We start from the raw sequence: 16,736 nt of genomic DNA, 5'->3' as shown, positions 1-16,736 counted from the left end.
CGCATGCTAATGGACAACGAACATGAAATTCTCACAGCTACAGATGTCAATCGATGGGACAGTCCACCATACACTGTAGAAGAAAATGTAAATGCATAATTTTTCTAAATAAAGGACTTAATTACCTCTATCAGCTCTTGACTCAAAGAAAAGCCTGAGTCCAATGTTGATGCCAAAGCCGTTCTGACAGAAAACAGATAGTGAAACTCTAGGATCTGAAAATCCTTAACAGATCTACGTCACACGGTCACTTAACATTAATTGATTCACCCATCTTGTCTCACAGTAGGGAAGGCTGTTGATGGTTTAGTGTCCAGGAAACAGCAGAGAATGTCTCAACTAGTAATACACACACACACACACACACACACACACACACACACACACACACACACACACACACACACACACACACACACACACACACACACACACACACACACACACACACACACACACAGCTATTAATGATGTAAATAGTCTTAGTCCCTCACTCTAACACCACACAGCCGCCCTGTCGCTCCATTTATCATCAGAACCTCTCTCAGAGTCTTCATGCAGGACTCTGAACCTGAACACATCCTTCTTCCGACTGGAGCTTACACGTCACATTCTTCTTTTTCTTCCACTAAAACGTGACTTTTATCCAATCACAAGAAGAGAAACAAAAGTTGCATTGCTTCTTTCATTTGTCATCTTATGAGAAATGCATTAAAATGAAATCTCAGTGTGAGCTTCAGAAAAACCTATAAATAATTAGCTTCAACAGTCAAATCTTTCATCTGTATTTAAATCTATGTCAGCAGGCATATTAGGGTGTTTTAGTTAATGTGAGCTCCTGATATCATAACATGTCCAAGTAATTTGACTCCACATTTTTACCAGTCCCAGAGGAAACAAAAAGCCAAAAAAATCAGATTAATGAAGACTTCATGTGCATTAGTGATCTGTTAAATGTTTATAAGATGATTATTGTTTTCAGATAATTATTCTTCCTCTTCATGTGTTTTCTTTTCCTTTCTTATGCGATTAGAGCCCCTCATGTGTGTCATCTAATGCCATGGAAGTTCTGAAATGATTTAAACATAAAATAACAGCTCAATTACAGTAGCAAAATGAAAATGGCTGGAGTTCAACACCAGCCACTGACTCTTTAAAAATGTTGACAGACATTTTATATTTTCAGCATGAAATGCAATCATTTGTTTATTTTTTTTTAAAAATTGACAAAAACTTGAACATTCAGCAGTGATGACTAACCATCACAGACATGTTCTTGCAGAACAGAGAACTTAATTGATGTGATGAGGTGTGTTGAATTAGCTTTAATCCAGAATAAAGACGTTTCCTGCAGCAGTTTTTTTTCTGAGTTGCTTTCAGGTTTGTCTTCAAAGCTGCAATGAGGGAAGAAAAAGAGAGCTGGTGAGATTTCATCCGTGGGTTTACACCATGTATGGGCAGCATGAAGAGAGAAGGAAACTAAAAATATACCTGTTTCAGCACAGCCACTTCCTGCTGCACGCACTGAGTCAGGACACAGGCGCAGATTTTTACACTGAATTTAAAGAACCTGATCCACATGAGAAGGTGCTCTGAAATGACGCACGTGCGCGCGCGCACACACACACACACACACACACACACACACACACATTGCTGCCAGACACAGCAAAGCAGAATGCAGTGTCAGGGTCAGACTCTCAAAAAGTCTGAACAAAAAGTGTTCAGGCCGCTTTTTGTTTAATAATGAGGACATCATGGACTTCTTTGCACTTTTTTGCTCTGCCTACATGCTCAGGAAACTGCTCATGACATCATAGACCACAGACCGTCCATGTGCTCAATCACGTCCGCATTCCTATGGCAGTGTGGAACGAACGCGGCCTTAGTGGAGTGGAGTGGAGCTGATGCTAGTGTATAAATGGCATAAGGGAGAGCTCAGACACCCTGCAGAGAAAATTAGTTTCAGCGCTTGTTTCTGCAATCTCATTCTTTTGAGAGTCATTTACAATACAATCTCTAAGTGCATCAGGTGACAGCTCTTTGAGAGCCAAGTCAATCTAATTTAGCCAGTGACATGCATTCCTTCAAGGGATGGAAAGTCTTCCAGATTCTGTTTAGTTTAAATTTCCAGATCAAAACAAATAATGGAAGGAATTTGAAACTATAGGCCTTCAGGGAAGTCATTCACTCTACAAAGAACAATAAAAGTTAACTTGAGCTTCACTGTTTTGTGACTTTAGTTTCTTTGTTGGTGAAACCCCTTGGAGCTGTGAAACAGGATAATTGTTACTTGTGATCAGAACAATGAGGTCTGATTCTCTTTTTAAATTGATAAAATATATCGTTACTTTGGGAGTAGCGGTAGAATAAGAAACTGTTGCAAAAGATGTTTTGATGAATGAATGGCTTGTAGGGACGCTAAAACATTCTCATGTTCAGTGCATAAAACATTCCGAATGACCATTAATAATCAGAAAAATAGCCTTTAAAGCATAAAACATAGAAGTAGAACTTCAGTTTGAGCTTGTGGCATTTCTGCATTCTTTTCAGTAATAAATGTAGAGGACACAACCTCATTAAATCTTTAGAAATGCTTTATTTTACTTCAGTAGTAAGAAGACAGACCAGAAGGGCTATAATCACTGGTGGAGTCGACCTTTCGTGGGCCTTTGTGTGATTATTGTCTTTTATTTCAAAGTGAATGAAGGTCTGCATCCAACCAAAGAGGGATTTCATCCACCCCAAACCTTTTTTTCTAAATGAGCAAACAGTGCTCTGCTCTTCTGAGCTCCAGCCACATCCTGCAACAGTCTCACGGCTATGGTTCTATAGCAACAGTGTCCGACTGGGTACACTTGGGGAAGCTGCGAGAGCATGAAGAAAAGAAATAAAACATGAAAAGAAGAAAGTTTCTCATTTGAAGAGCAAACCTGACTAAGGCTGTGACTGGCATTGCCGAACGACTGAGGAGTTCAGCTGCCCTGCAGCATTGCCATGTTCCTATAGCAACCGCATCCCTTGGATCACAAGGCATGTGCTCCCTTTGCCCCTCACTAATTCACAAACAGCAATAATCGATATAAATGATGCAACTCTGCCATCAGTTCTCAGGAGAAGGCAGAGTGAAGTCTGTCAGACATCAATATAAAAACAGGGAACTTTAATAGCACAAACACACTGAATGTGATACAACCTCAGCCTGGAAAATGAAATATTGGACACGTTAGATTTGTGTTTTTTCCCCCCTCTGAGCTATTTTTCTAGCCTGGCCTGCCAGACTCATCCTCTGTTTAATTCTGCACAGAGAAAGAGTCTGGTTACTCACAGGCAAAGAGGCACCTGAGGGGCGGGACTAGGCAGCTCCAAAATAACCAATCAGAAAAAAGACAGAAATGTCGCCTGCACTGCACGACGCAGTATTTTTTTAGCTGTAGAAAAATAAGGCGTCTGGCAATGGCACGAACATATATTTTTTTTCTTTAGAAGAAATGCTTTTAGCGATTCTACTCGTGGTTTGAAAGACATGTCCAAGTCATTTAGAACAGAGGAAAGAGCCACAGCGAACTCTGCTTCAGTCTTTGTTTATGAGAAACTGAGCGTTGCAGTGTGTGTGTGGCGTACTCTGCTTCAGTCGCCATGTTTATGGACACCACTTAGTGCTGACTGGCTCCTTTAGAATTCTCAGGGGGTGGGGTTATTTGAATAGGAGAGTCCCCAGACCCTTTCTCAATGCAGAATTAAACAGAGGAGCCTGTCAGGCTAGGCTACTATTTTTCATGTTTAGTTCAAATTCCTTATTGATGATGTTTGTTTCTGTCTTTTTCTCAGTGAAAGCTCTCCCACTGAAACTCTTATTGACCCTTTGCACCGACGTCACCTAATCACGTGGGTCCACCACGGTGGACGGCAAAAGCATGTAAACAGTGAGCGACACGATTACTAAACAAAGGGAAAAGTAGAGCCTGAAATTGTTTTTGTGATCGAAACAAAAACAAAACTGCTCCAGCATTCCTTCAACTAGTTCATGTCCAGTTCAGTTATCAGAAGTAGCTAGCGGGGGCTCACAGAGAGCGGTATGTTAACTAGCTTACCAACGTTAGCTTACGTTCTCTCTGCAGCTGTTCACCGATGTAAACATGTTGCTGACTTTGCCTAAATTCACCCCTCTGGATTTATAACTTTATGTTATATACAGCGTTTCACTTTACACCAAAGCTGATTTTTAAAATGTCCGGATCCCTACCAGCTCCTGTTGCTGGTGGTGTTACCGGGTTCAGCTGCTGCTCTCACACCAGAATGAGAAGATCTCTGAACGCCGCCGCTCATATAAATAAATAACGTAATTTTAACACACGTAATCATACATCGGAGCTTTAATATTGTTAATAATTGTCTCGCTTTACACTACAGTCGATGGAGCGCAGCCTCTGTGGTGAAATACCGATCCATCAACATTATCAATAACTTGTATAAACACACCACATTTATCCCTGTCCCTGTCTTCCTCGTGAAGTAAATTAACGTTAATCGTACCCGGTAAAAACATGTTTGCTGCAAATCTGAGGCCTGCTAGTCCGCTTGACTGAGTGATCGCTGCAGTTCATCTCCGTCCACAGTCTCCATCAAAGTTAATAAAAAGAAAAAATGAGTTGAGTTTCCGTCCTTGTCTCAGTGCAGCCAACCACGCAACAATTTTACTGTCAAATCAACTAAATAAAAGTGATAAAAGGCTACAAACTGGCTTGTTTTGACTACCTTCACTGGAGTTTCTACGGGTGTAAACAGTCTTTTTGCCGTCCATCATGGCGAAGGGGACGGTCACATGACTGGCGTGACGTCACGTGTCTTCCTTGAATGTATAGCCCCCCAGTCAGGGGTAACTAAGTAAGTAAGTAAAAGTTTATTTATATAGCGCCTTTCACAGATATAAATCACAAAGTGCTGTACAACATGATAAAGATCAGGGCAAATACCTCTAACCAATAAAAACATCAGAAAAACAATAGCAGTGATAAACGTAGAAAATAAAATCATGAGTATAAACAAAGTGAAGGTGTGAACCCGAACAAAGCCATCTTTTTGAAACATTTAGGGAGGGAACGCCTGGATGAAAAGGTGAGTTTTTAGATGATTTTTAAAGACCTCTACAGTGTTAGAGAGACAGAGATTTGAAGGTAGACTGTTCCAAAGTCTGGGTGCAATAGTCTGAAAGGCCCTGTCCCCTCTGGTTTTCAGTCTGTTTCGAGGAACAGCCAGGAGGTTTTCAGATGTGGATCTAAGGTTCCGAGAGGTGATGTGTGGGGATAAAAGCTCAGATAGGTAGCTTGGAGTCTGGTTGTTAAGAGCTCTATAGGTCAGGACTAAAACTTTAAACTGAATTCTATATTCTACCGGGAGCCAGTGGAGGGACTGTAAAACTGGAGTGATGTGAGCTCGTCTGCTGGATTTGGTTAGGAGTCTGGCTGCTGCATTTTGGATGGCTTGAAGGCGTGAGAGGGAGGTTTTGCTGAGACCAGTAAAAAGAGTGTTACAGTAGTCTAAGCGTGATGACACAAAGGCATGGATTATTTTTTCCAGATCTGCAGTAGAAACCAGTTTACGGACTTTTGAAATGTTTCTCAGTTGAAAGAAACAAGAGCGGGAGATGGTTTTGACGTGTGAGTCTAAACTTAAAGCTGGATCAAAAATAACTCCTAGGTTTCTAATGTTGGCCTTGGCTGATGGGCAAAAAGAGGCAATTTCTTGCTCGATTTTTGGCTGAAGTTCCGGGGGTGCAGCAATCAGGGTCTCTGTCTTGTTAGCATTTAAGACAAGAAAGTTGCTGGACAGCCAGTTACTGATCTGGGTCAGGCAGAGTACAAGTGTGGCCAGCCTGTCCAACTGGTGTGGCATAAAGGACATATAGAGCTGAATATCATCAGCGTAGATGTGGTAGGAGATGTCTGGGAAAGACTGAATGATGCCAGCTAGGGGAAGAATATAGAATGCGAATAGTAGAGGCCCTAAAACTGAACCTTGTGGGACCCCGCATGTTAGAGAGGCAGTATCTGAAGAGAAGGTTTCGGACTTCACTGTGAATGTTCTGTTAGTGAGATAAGAAGAGAGCCAGTCTAGAGCAGAACCTGAAATCCCAGCCAGGGCATTTAACCTGTTTAGTAGAACGTTGTGTGGGTATGGATCCCATTTCCGCATTCCTGGGGCAGCCTGCCCCCAAGTTTATTTGCACATTAAACACTTCCACCAATGGCATTCCACGCAAACACACACTTAGGGGCTTGGGAGTGAGCAAACTCAATGGCATTTGGCAAAGGGCTCTTTCAGCCTCATCCCGAGAGCCGGTGCCCACTTCCAATTTTAAACTGCACTTAGACACAGAGGGCTGTGGGAGGAAGTGGGGTTGTGTGGTTGCATCAGCTGGCATAGGCCAGACGATGCCTGCATTGCCCGCTCACCACAGCCATGGAATACACCTCATCAACATGCGCTAACTGTAATGGAGCAGGCGGCGGGAGACTTGGGGTCTTAGCACACCTCTGTTGTTGCTTGGTTTCCCAGGGCTGGAGGCTAACAAGGGGAGCTGGCCATCTTGTTGGGGTCTGGGGTGGTGGGATGCTTTGCTCAGCTTTGGCTAGGGGTGCCTGCTCAACTCTGGGAACCGGTGATGGAAGTAGACCCAAACTTTACAGCACATTCATTCAACCATGCTGCTTTCTCTGTTTGCAGTTGGCCTGCAGCGACTAATGACATAACGTTCTTGCACATGCACTGCTGTCTATCTTGGGAAATCAGGTACTGTGTGTGGAAAAATATACCAAATATACCAAAACAAGGCACCGTTTCATATCATGTGAATTGGTCCTTGGTTGGTACCACGCAATCTGGTCTGTGCCTTAAAAAGTACAGAATACGGTAGCCACCCCCACTCACAACTCACAAGAAAGATTACACAGTTCAGCACACAAATCCAAACAACTAAAATCCTGTTAATAAAAACTTTTTGAAAAGCATGCACCTAAAAAAAACCATCACAGGAAATAAAAACCAATAAATACAGCACAAAAATACAGTGAAATCTATTAAAATCCCGGATGAGCCCCCATTGCGTTACACCCCCTACTGTCTAGGTGCACACAGGAAAGTGGTATGATCCAGGTGCTAAAACTAACCACAATGTTTATTATAGCAATGTTCAAAGCAGAAAGAGACACTGCCACATAACAAACATAAGACGTCTCCTGTGTCTAGCTGTCTAGATTTATATCTATATTTCAAATGTGGTGTAGATTTAGCTTGTTTAGTTGTTTATAATCTTATATTAATTAATCGGGGCACCACTTGGAAGTCCTTGCTCGTGTGAAAAGGCTTCTTGGATTATGAGATTTTGGCACTCCGAGTTGGTCAATGGAGTCTTTAGAGTTCAGGAGAAGCATTCCCCTGTGGTAATTACAATGCATTTTTAAACCCAGAATCAAGATGTGGGTTTCCTAAAAATTCAAACTGTGGGAAGCCTGAAAAAAGATCCAGTATCTACATATATGATGTAATTTATGGACTCAGCTTTGCGGGCATTCTATGAGCAGAGAGGATGCAGCGGTATTGGCTTAAATACTCCAGCTTCGTCCTGCGCGCGGCTGCTGTTATATGGACAAAATCGCTCCACCAAAACAAAGTAATTTGTTTGCGATTGTTTTTCATAATCTGTGCCCAGGTGATTTCAACTCATTGCTGCTGGAGCGCAGCACGAAGCTTTTTTTTTTCTTTTTTTTTTTGCGTTCGGTAGATCCCTTTGGCTGAGTTAGTTAGAAAATAGGAAATCTAGGAAACAGTTTTTCTGGAAGACGGAGAAAGCAGCATGCAGGAAGGTTAGAGAGAGCAAGGGCAGGAAATTATTCAAATAAAATCAAGAAAACAAAACAAAGTGCTTGAAAAGAAAAAAGTAGGTAGATTTATCCCCAATACACATTTTTACCAATGAAAAGCAATAATATATAAGCATTTAATATTTATACATGTGATAGAATCAGATCAACCCAGAAGTCAGTCCCACATCCAGGGCCGTATCAAGGCATTTGGGGACCAAGGCAAATATAGGCTTGGAGCCCCCACCACCTCACTCCCTGCTCAGTTAATATAAGATGGCAGCGTGCTGAGAGTACAGATTGTAGTTGCTTTTATTTAATAAACAATAATTTTAAAGCACTGTTATTATATATATGACTGTTTTTAACAGCAATCCTAGCTCAGATACCACATCACTTTCCACATATATGTCATGAGCTCACTGAGCGTCAGATTATCAGATTCATATTGAAGTTGTTTTGGTGAAACTAACTTAAAGTAATGCAAAGTAGGGTAATGCCTTACATTTTAAAATCAGTAATATTGTAATGTAATGAATTACTTTAAAATGAGGGTAACAAGTAATAAATAATGCATTACAGTTTTGAAGTAACTTGCCCACTGATTATGAAATACTGCAGCATTATCACTTGTACTGCTTCGTTTTCACAGAGAACAAGACCCCCCACATGCACACACACGCGCACGTACACACACACGGGCGTGCACACACACAGCCTGAAGCGCAGAATATGGAATGCAGAATATCAGCAGGGGAACAGATTGAGACAGAATGTCAAACGCCTGTGACAGTGCGTGTCCTGTCACTGTGACCTGATTAATCATGCGCCCTGGCTACTTGGTCAAGGGAGATCTCCATTTGGGTGACTGGTTAGCGAGCATGACTTTCACCCAGGATTCAGTGCGTCGAATCCCGATTCGACCATTTTTTTTATATCCGCCACACATCTCACTGAAGAATTCACAACATTGACGGCTTCAGCAACGCTGTGCCACTATGTGGATTTTCTCTTATTTGTTTTACAAAAGCACTTCCTTTCATTTCTCCACTTCACCCACAGGTACCTCAACTTCTGCTTGTGAAATAGCGCTTCCTTGATCTGCCTTGATCTACGGTCGAATGTCATTGGCGGAGCGCTGCAACAGCTGGCTTATGTATATGCATGAGATCCACAAGGCACTTTGCATTGACTATTTATGGCAGTAAGTGGGCGTGGTGAGGGCGGGATGTGATTAAAATGCAGCTGAGAAACATTCTCGTTAGTCTCCGATTTATGAAGCGGAGATTGCATGCAGCTATGCGTACTCCATGTTTGATAGATCACAAACCTAGTTGGCGTAAGTACTTTTTTTTTTTTGCTGAGCTTAAGTATGGTTTTAGTAAGGATTCTACGCAATGTCTGATAAATGAGGCCCCTGGAGCAGAAGAGTGGCAGCTTGTACAAGCATTATTCAAGGTGCTGATCACAGGCAACATCACAGGGACTGTAACAAATGGGATTACAAACTTCAAAACTGCACCAATGTTTCTAAATATAGTGTCCAACTTTCTACATCTGCGGGACGAATGACTGATAAACTTCAAATCCACCTGATATTAAATGATTAATATAATTTTAAATTCCCTGAAAACTAAATAGTTTTCCAAACAAAAACAATTTGTGACAAAATGTAAAATGTTACACAACTAGTAAAAAATGAAAAATTACAACAAGCGACCAGATTGAAGTTTATACTAACCATGTTGGGTTGAACATAAATTAGAAGTACAAAACTAGACATTAAGGACCGATTAAGAATCCAATGATATCTGAGCAAACCAATAGATTTTTTTCAGTTTTTAAAGGTTCTGTATAATGCAAAATCAACGTGTCACTGAATCAGAGGTCTCTGGGTCTGCAGCTGTGCATTATTGTGGAATTCACATTAGTGGAGCATGGTTTTATCTAATCTAAATGTCTTATTTCTGAGTTGAAGCAACGGGTTATGATATACACTTATAGGTCATTAAAAATGCAATATTTTATTATATATTGTTTGTATAGTTTCTCTGGCTGGTGTAAAATAGCATGATGCAAGCTCTTTAAATAAAAATTGTATTTTTTTCTCCTGGCAGATTCTTATGTTAGTGTATCTGACGGCTGCGGATGAGGTAGGGATGAAAATGAAGTGGCCTTCAAAAGGTGGCTGCGTTGTAGTTTTTTGCATTTGATTAAACCTGCTAATCAGTTATATGCTTCAGACGGATTATTGTTTCTAGGCTGTTTGAGGTATTTGGATAAAAGCTGCCAAAGAATCCAATATTCCGTGGCTGATTGATTTCCTGAGTGGTTTGATCATTTTGTCTCATCCCTAAAATATAATTACAGGTAGCTGGGCTTCTTTCATAAGTGACTAGGATTAAGGGGTCCAAGTTGTCAGCCAGCACATGGCTATTTATGTGCTAATCCACCTTGGTGGGAATTCATAGGAACATGTTCAGTATATGTCATATTTACATGTAATAAGAAAAATCCAAATCTGATCTGATTTAGCAACATTTTTAAGTTTTTCCAGGATAAACTCCAGTCAGCAGTGTTTTGAACCATGGCTTCTGATCCTAGTCTGCCCCTCCTGTCAAGTATGCCTGCTTCTGCCTCGCTGTTGATGACCTTTGCCTGTTTCTGAACCCTGCCTATGGACTGAGTATTTGTGGATAATATTTGTCTGTGTCACAGAAGAGGAGACATATTCACAGACAGAAGAGGAGGGAGCTTTCTGTCTAAGGAACATCCTGGGAACTCTCCAAACCAACGTTTCCCCCCTGTCTCTGCCTCTGCCACATTTTCCCTCTACACCAACCCCTCCAACAGTACTTGGCTACAGAGACCCAGCTCATGCCCAAACCCATACTCCTTTAAAGTATCTTTTATATATTTAACTCCTGTGTGTGGCGGGTCTCCAGAAAACCCTTTACAGTGAATTAGATAAAAATACCATTCCATTAATTTATATTAGACCTAATACGTTTTAAAAGAGGTATACATTTTTTTCACTTGGAATGAGTTGAGTAACGGATTAATTTAGTTGGGCAGCAAGGCGGTGCAGTTGTTAGCACTCTTGCCTCACAGCAAGAAGGTTGCAGGTTCAAAACTCAGCTGTTGCCTTTCTGTGTGGAGTTGCATGTTCTCCCCATGCATGCATGGGTTTCCTCAAGGTACTCCAGCCAGACAACCCTGCAGGAAAAACCTTAGAATTTATGTCCAGGTTAGAATCACGACATAAATGGACCAATAAATAAAAAGTCAAGATCAAGCCCCCATGCATTGGTCCATTCTACTATCACTCATGTTGACACACAGATACTCAAAACTCCTCTACTTATAGACTTAATATTATTCATTCTTTGTCTCGTCAAGATCCATGGCTGCCAGATTGGAGAAGTTGGCTCTCATCACAGTTAAGAATCACCACAGTGGCTGGTGCCAAAATAATCTCAACATCAGATGCAGAGATGGATTTCTGAGTTTCCCAAACCAGATTCCCTCCACTTTATGATTATACCCAAGATCCTGTATTGGAGTCAAGTGGATTCCAGTGGAGACTAGCTTGACATAATATTGAATGCTTTAGTTGTACTGGTGACCCTTCTTCCTCCCATGGAATGCCCCTGGAATGTATCATTAATCCATAAATAGGGTGTTCTTAATCAGTGAAATTTTCATTATTTGGAACTGAAAATATAATCAGTTATTCAGGTATCTTTAGAAACTTTATTACATGCAACACAAAATTGCTGTGCTTAACCTTTAACCTCTGAAGACCAGCTTTTCTCCTTAATTGCTGCATCTGGATGTTTGTCTTGTCAAATGGACCAGATTCATCCAAATGGAATAGGAGAATGGATTCCTGTTGGTGATCAGGACAGTGAAACATCACAGCGGCTGTTCAGTTTTCCTTCAGTCATTATGTTTTATATAAAGGTGAATATCAGACACAAGCTGCTGGAGGAAAGTCGGTGCCCTGAATGTAAATTTGTCCAGAACTGCATACGACTGTAAGTCTTTATATAGCTGACAGTGTGAGACTGCTTTGAAGCTGGTAGGATTTTTGCATCAGCATGACGGAGATGTGGCTGCTTTAATCTTCCACATTTGTTGTGTTTTTTTTTTTTAATCCCACTTCTGTTGTGTGGTTCTACATTAACCTCCTTTGCTCATGAGGATGACTGCTGCATCGGCTTATCTCTCACATGGCTCCCTATCTTTAAGTCGATCTCTGTAAGATGATCATTCAAATACACAAAAAGTTGAGAGTGAAATAAATCCTTATCTGAAAGGTTTGAATGGATCCCTCCATGTTTCTGTACATCTTTGGCTCGGCGGGCAGATAAATTCTTTCAATCTTTCGCCGGTTTCCTTCCCGTTCGTTGGATGTTGCCTCCAGCTTGGTGCTTCTTGGCAGCATTTCTTCTGTAAGACCAATTTCTGTGCCAAGGCCGGCATGTTTGTGCCAAATAAGAGGACTCGTTGAAACAGAAACAAAAAAGATGTCTTTAAACTCATTACAGCCGATCAGCTCTCAGAGAGTCTGAAGAGCGCCTTTCATCGTGATGGTGAACTCTTGTGTGCTCTGCTTTTAAACTATGACCCTTCACAAAAGAACTTCTTTTGAAAGCTTTGAGAAAATATATTTACTACTCAGATGCTGATGTGTGCAGATTTTTGTGAACCCTCGACCTTTCTCCTGGAACAATAAAAAGGTCAAACTTGTTTCCCCCATGATATTTGTGTAGCTACTTGAGAAACTGTCAAATAAATCATGTTTCTGAGCTGTTGTGTGAGAATGCTTAAGATGTTTAAAGCTAAAGCTATTGCAACTTACCTCCACCTTTTGTATTTTAAACTTTACAAAGGTTCAAAAACCACAAAAAAAGAAATTAATTATTAATCTGAAAAGCTTTGATGCCTTACAAATATGCAATGATAACACAAGTCATGATGAAAGCTGTGTCCAAAAGAAGCAAGCAAAAAATGCAAGACTTCTGTTGCTGCATGATTCACGGCTCAAAAAAAGAAAACATGTGAAATGCACAGAATTTCTGAGATATCTAAGCAAATTGCACAGCCACTGAACTATTTTCAACCCTACTTAAAACTACAGTCTAGATTTTTACCCTTTTTAGGAACACTGTATGTATATATGTCTAGAAATTTGTAAAAGTGAAAACAAGTGACCTTGTACTATTATGTCCCGTAGGCAATGTATAATTTTTTTCTCTTTTTTCTCTTCCATAAACCATCCCATGTATCCCCATGCTACAGCTGAGCTCCACATGTCCTGTATGGAGTCTTATTTGCTAATATTTGGACATCTCGTCTCAGATTGGGTAACAGCAAAGCAACTCTGCCACTATCTTGCAGCACGGTAGTTTTACCTCCACAAATAACACAAGCCTGAAAGTGCTACTGTTGGGTGGTGGAGTTGCTAATGCTAACGGTTAGCTCAAACTAGTCAGGATAGTTGCTGCTGTTTCTTTAATGCAAAAACAACAACAGTCTTCCTTGTCTTAAGATGGGTGAGTTGAGTTCATGAATATTCAGTGACAGTGTGACGTAGATCTGTCAGGCTTTTCAAATCCTGGAGTTTCATCGTCTGTTTTCTATCAGAAGCCAATGCAGGAGATAGATGTAGGAGACTGCTTTCATGTTCAGCCTGCATGACTAACTCAGAGTGACTGATTAAAAATCAGAAATAACAATTGACAAAAGAATTTTCTATGAACCACACCTTTAAAAGAAATGAAGAGACAACAGCCCTGAGCACACTCAACGGCCCTAAAGCACACTGGCCCTTCTGGGATTCTCACAGATTGTCAGTCTGCCTCTATTAAATTCATCTGTTTTTGTCTATTTATTGATTTTAAGAGCAAAAAGTTTCCGTGATCTTCACCATGACGTATCAAGAGTTTATGTTGTCATGTTGTCAGATATAAGCTGTTTATTTAGAACAAAAATGAAAGGAAAACAATTTTTGAACAGTACTCTAGCTGAAAGATTTTTGAGCTTTTGCAGACAAACTAAAAGATTTAAAATTGCAGACCAATGAGCTCCTATTAAAATGTGTATGGCATGATGATCGCTCACACTTTAATCGCTGCTATTTGGAGCAAATTTTCAGCACTTTGGTTTTAGACCTCTCTTTTGCAGTCTGACAGCACCCCATAAAGAATAAATAGTGTCAATCAAAAACTTTAATTGATTTGTGAAATTACTCCTAATGTCTTCAGTCCTCCAGAGTCCAAAGGTAGAGACGAAACATCTAAATATCATCGACTTTGAAATATTCATTTGAATATGTGTTTTGCCACAGCGTCAACCGCAGACACTTTTATTTCATAAACAAACTGCTGTGGCACAATCTCCCCTCCCTTTTCATGCAAACACATGACGCTGCAAATCTAAGTTCATAAGAACACTAAAGTAGGAAGGATGCAAATCTCCCACAATGCACAGGGTAAAGCCTCTTTCATGTGGGGTCAGTAAACACAGTCTGGAGTGGAAGGAATTACAGTTATCTGTCAAATACAGATCCTTTGATGGATGGTCTGAGTGCTCTTTGGAAGGAGAGCTTTAAGCAGGGATGCAGATGAGAGCAGCTTAAGATGAAATGTAACTCATTCATTGGTCGATTCTGAGTAGATGGGAACATCCACCATTTGTCTTGAGTCACATTGTACATTGCAATAACTCTGACTCACATCTTTAGCTTTTAATGTGCACTTTGAGCACTTGACGTGGTCATGCTTTAATCTATGCAGAAGTCACACAGAGTTTTTATAAAAAAAACAGAGCTGGTCGCTTCATCTATATGCATCTTTAATGTTTGGTGATCTTACTTTTGAATAATAAACAAATAATTTAAAACCATGTGACTAGTGGTAAATCTGTGCAGCTTTTCAGAAAACTCAACATGAATAAAAAACAGATGTTGAGATAATGTAAAACCAGTTTTTACTTTACTTGATTAGATTTATTCAGTGAAAGAGGTTGTCTGTTTTTGTTTTCTTTTGCAAGACATTTTTACTCTGTGGGTTCCCAGAAGCAACACCTGTCACTGACAGATTTGATAAGATTTTAGAGTATTAACATTTATTTCTTAGGAAACTGTGCCAGAAAAATAAATTGGGCTTCAGCCCAAATTTAATTTATTTGAATCTCTTCTGAGGTTTAAAAAAAGAAAAAGCCAAATAATTATTTCAGAAAATTAATGTTTTTATTCATAGCAGCCAAAAGTGAAGATCTGACTTTTAAAGTATGTTGTTTACTGGGTTGAAACTTTTCTTTATACTTTACCATTTATTCTTGTGACCCTGTTTGCAAAAAACAGCCAAACTCTGGGATGAGAGGACTAAACTAAATTATTGTAATAAAATCTGAAATGTTTTGATTTTGTGACATATAAAGACAATATGTTCTTTTCAGAAGTCTTATTTTTTCATACAGTGAAGCTAATAAATAATGATTTGATTTGAATATTTCCCAGATTAAAAATAGGTATTTTACAGTTATAATCCTCGAGTTTAGTAATTCCTAAACAACTCAGCCTTTTAACCAACAAAATAAAAGTGTCAGAGACACTTGACTGCTTCTGGTCAATAAGATTGTGGCTAAAAAGCAATTTTAGCTAAACAAATGTCATTTTTTATTTAATTTATCAATGCATCTTTTGTAGAGCTACATTTAATCTTACACATTTTTCTCAGTTCCTCTGTCCTCCCAAAATAACTTTTTTTCCATTTTTCTCTTTTTTATTCTAAGAGTTGGCAGCAAATAAATTGCTTTTTGGATTATTCTTCTTATTCTTCTTATTCTTATTATTATTATCATTATTATTATTAGTAGTAGTAATATTATTATTATTATTATCATTATCATTATCATTATCATTATTATTATTATTATTATTATTATTATTATTGGCCCGGAGGACAGTATGTGTTTTTGTTTTACTCTTAAGATGCAAACAGGTCAGGAAGTTATTTCAAATTGTTTTAAAAAGATCTGTAATATTCTGATTGACCACGAGCTCATTTCATTATCTCAGTAAAACATTCACTGAACTGAACCAAGAAAGAAACATAGAAAAAAAGAATTTTGTTTATTTAATTTAGAAAATATGATGAAAGTAACAGGTAAACAATGTTTCCTTTTTTATTATTAGTAGTGGATTCTCTTACATTAAACTGCATTCCATCTTACTCTGTGTTTATAAAAGTTGTAGGAAGAAGAAATAGTTTTCTTCATTTACTTTTTCTTGTTCTAAATCGAAAAATAACATTAATCAGATTCAACGTTTAAACGTTCTGTGTAATCATTTGAAATTATCCACATAAAACAATGCAAATTTGTGTACAAAGGCCTTAATGCCACTAAACTATTACATTTATGCAAAATAAATTAGGAATTCATGTAGAAATTACCATCCTTAATGTTAAAATGTTCATGTAATAATGTTTCCATTTTTCTGCTATCAGATTAGGTTATATCTACATCTGGAGTAAATAAAGAAGCAGACGAGAACCGCAGCACGGAGGTATGCTAAAAGGGTGTTTTGCATAGATTTCTAAACATTAACTGTATTTCAGACAGGACGTGTTATTCATCCCTGTAAGATATGTAATGTCCAGAAAGGGTCAATTTTGATCTATATATCCACATAGTGACCGATCACCTACAGACATAATTCCACTATCTTGGTGGAGTCGCTACTCTATCTTCTAACAGCCAGAAGATTCTGCAGTGCTTGTTGATAGTCCATGAAGACAAGATTGTCAAAGTATCTCAGACTGCTGGATTCCAAACCCTGAATGACAAGTGAGCTTTTACAACTCA

The sequence above is a fragment of the Nothobranchius furzeri genome, chromosome 1, assembly GCF_043380555.1.
Source record: "Nothobranchius furzeri strain GRZ-AD chromosome 1, NfurGRZ-RIMD1, whole genome shotgun sequence".
NCBI lineage: Eukaryota > Metazoa > Chordata > Actinopteri > Cyprinodontiformes > Nothobranchiidae > Nothobranchius > Nothobranchius furzeri.
This window is presented reverse-complemented; position numbering follows the sequence as displayed.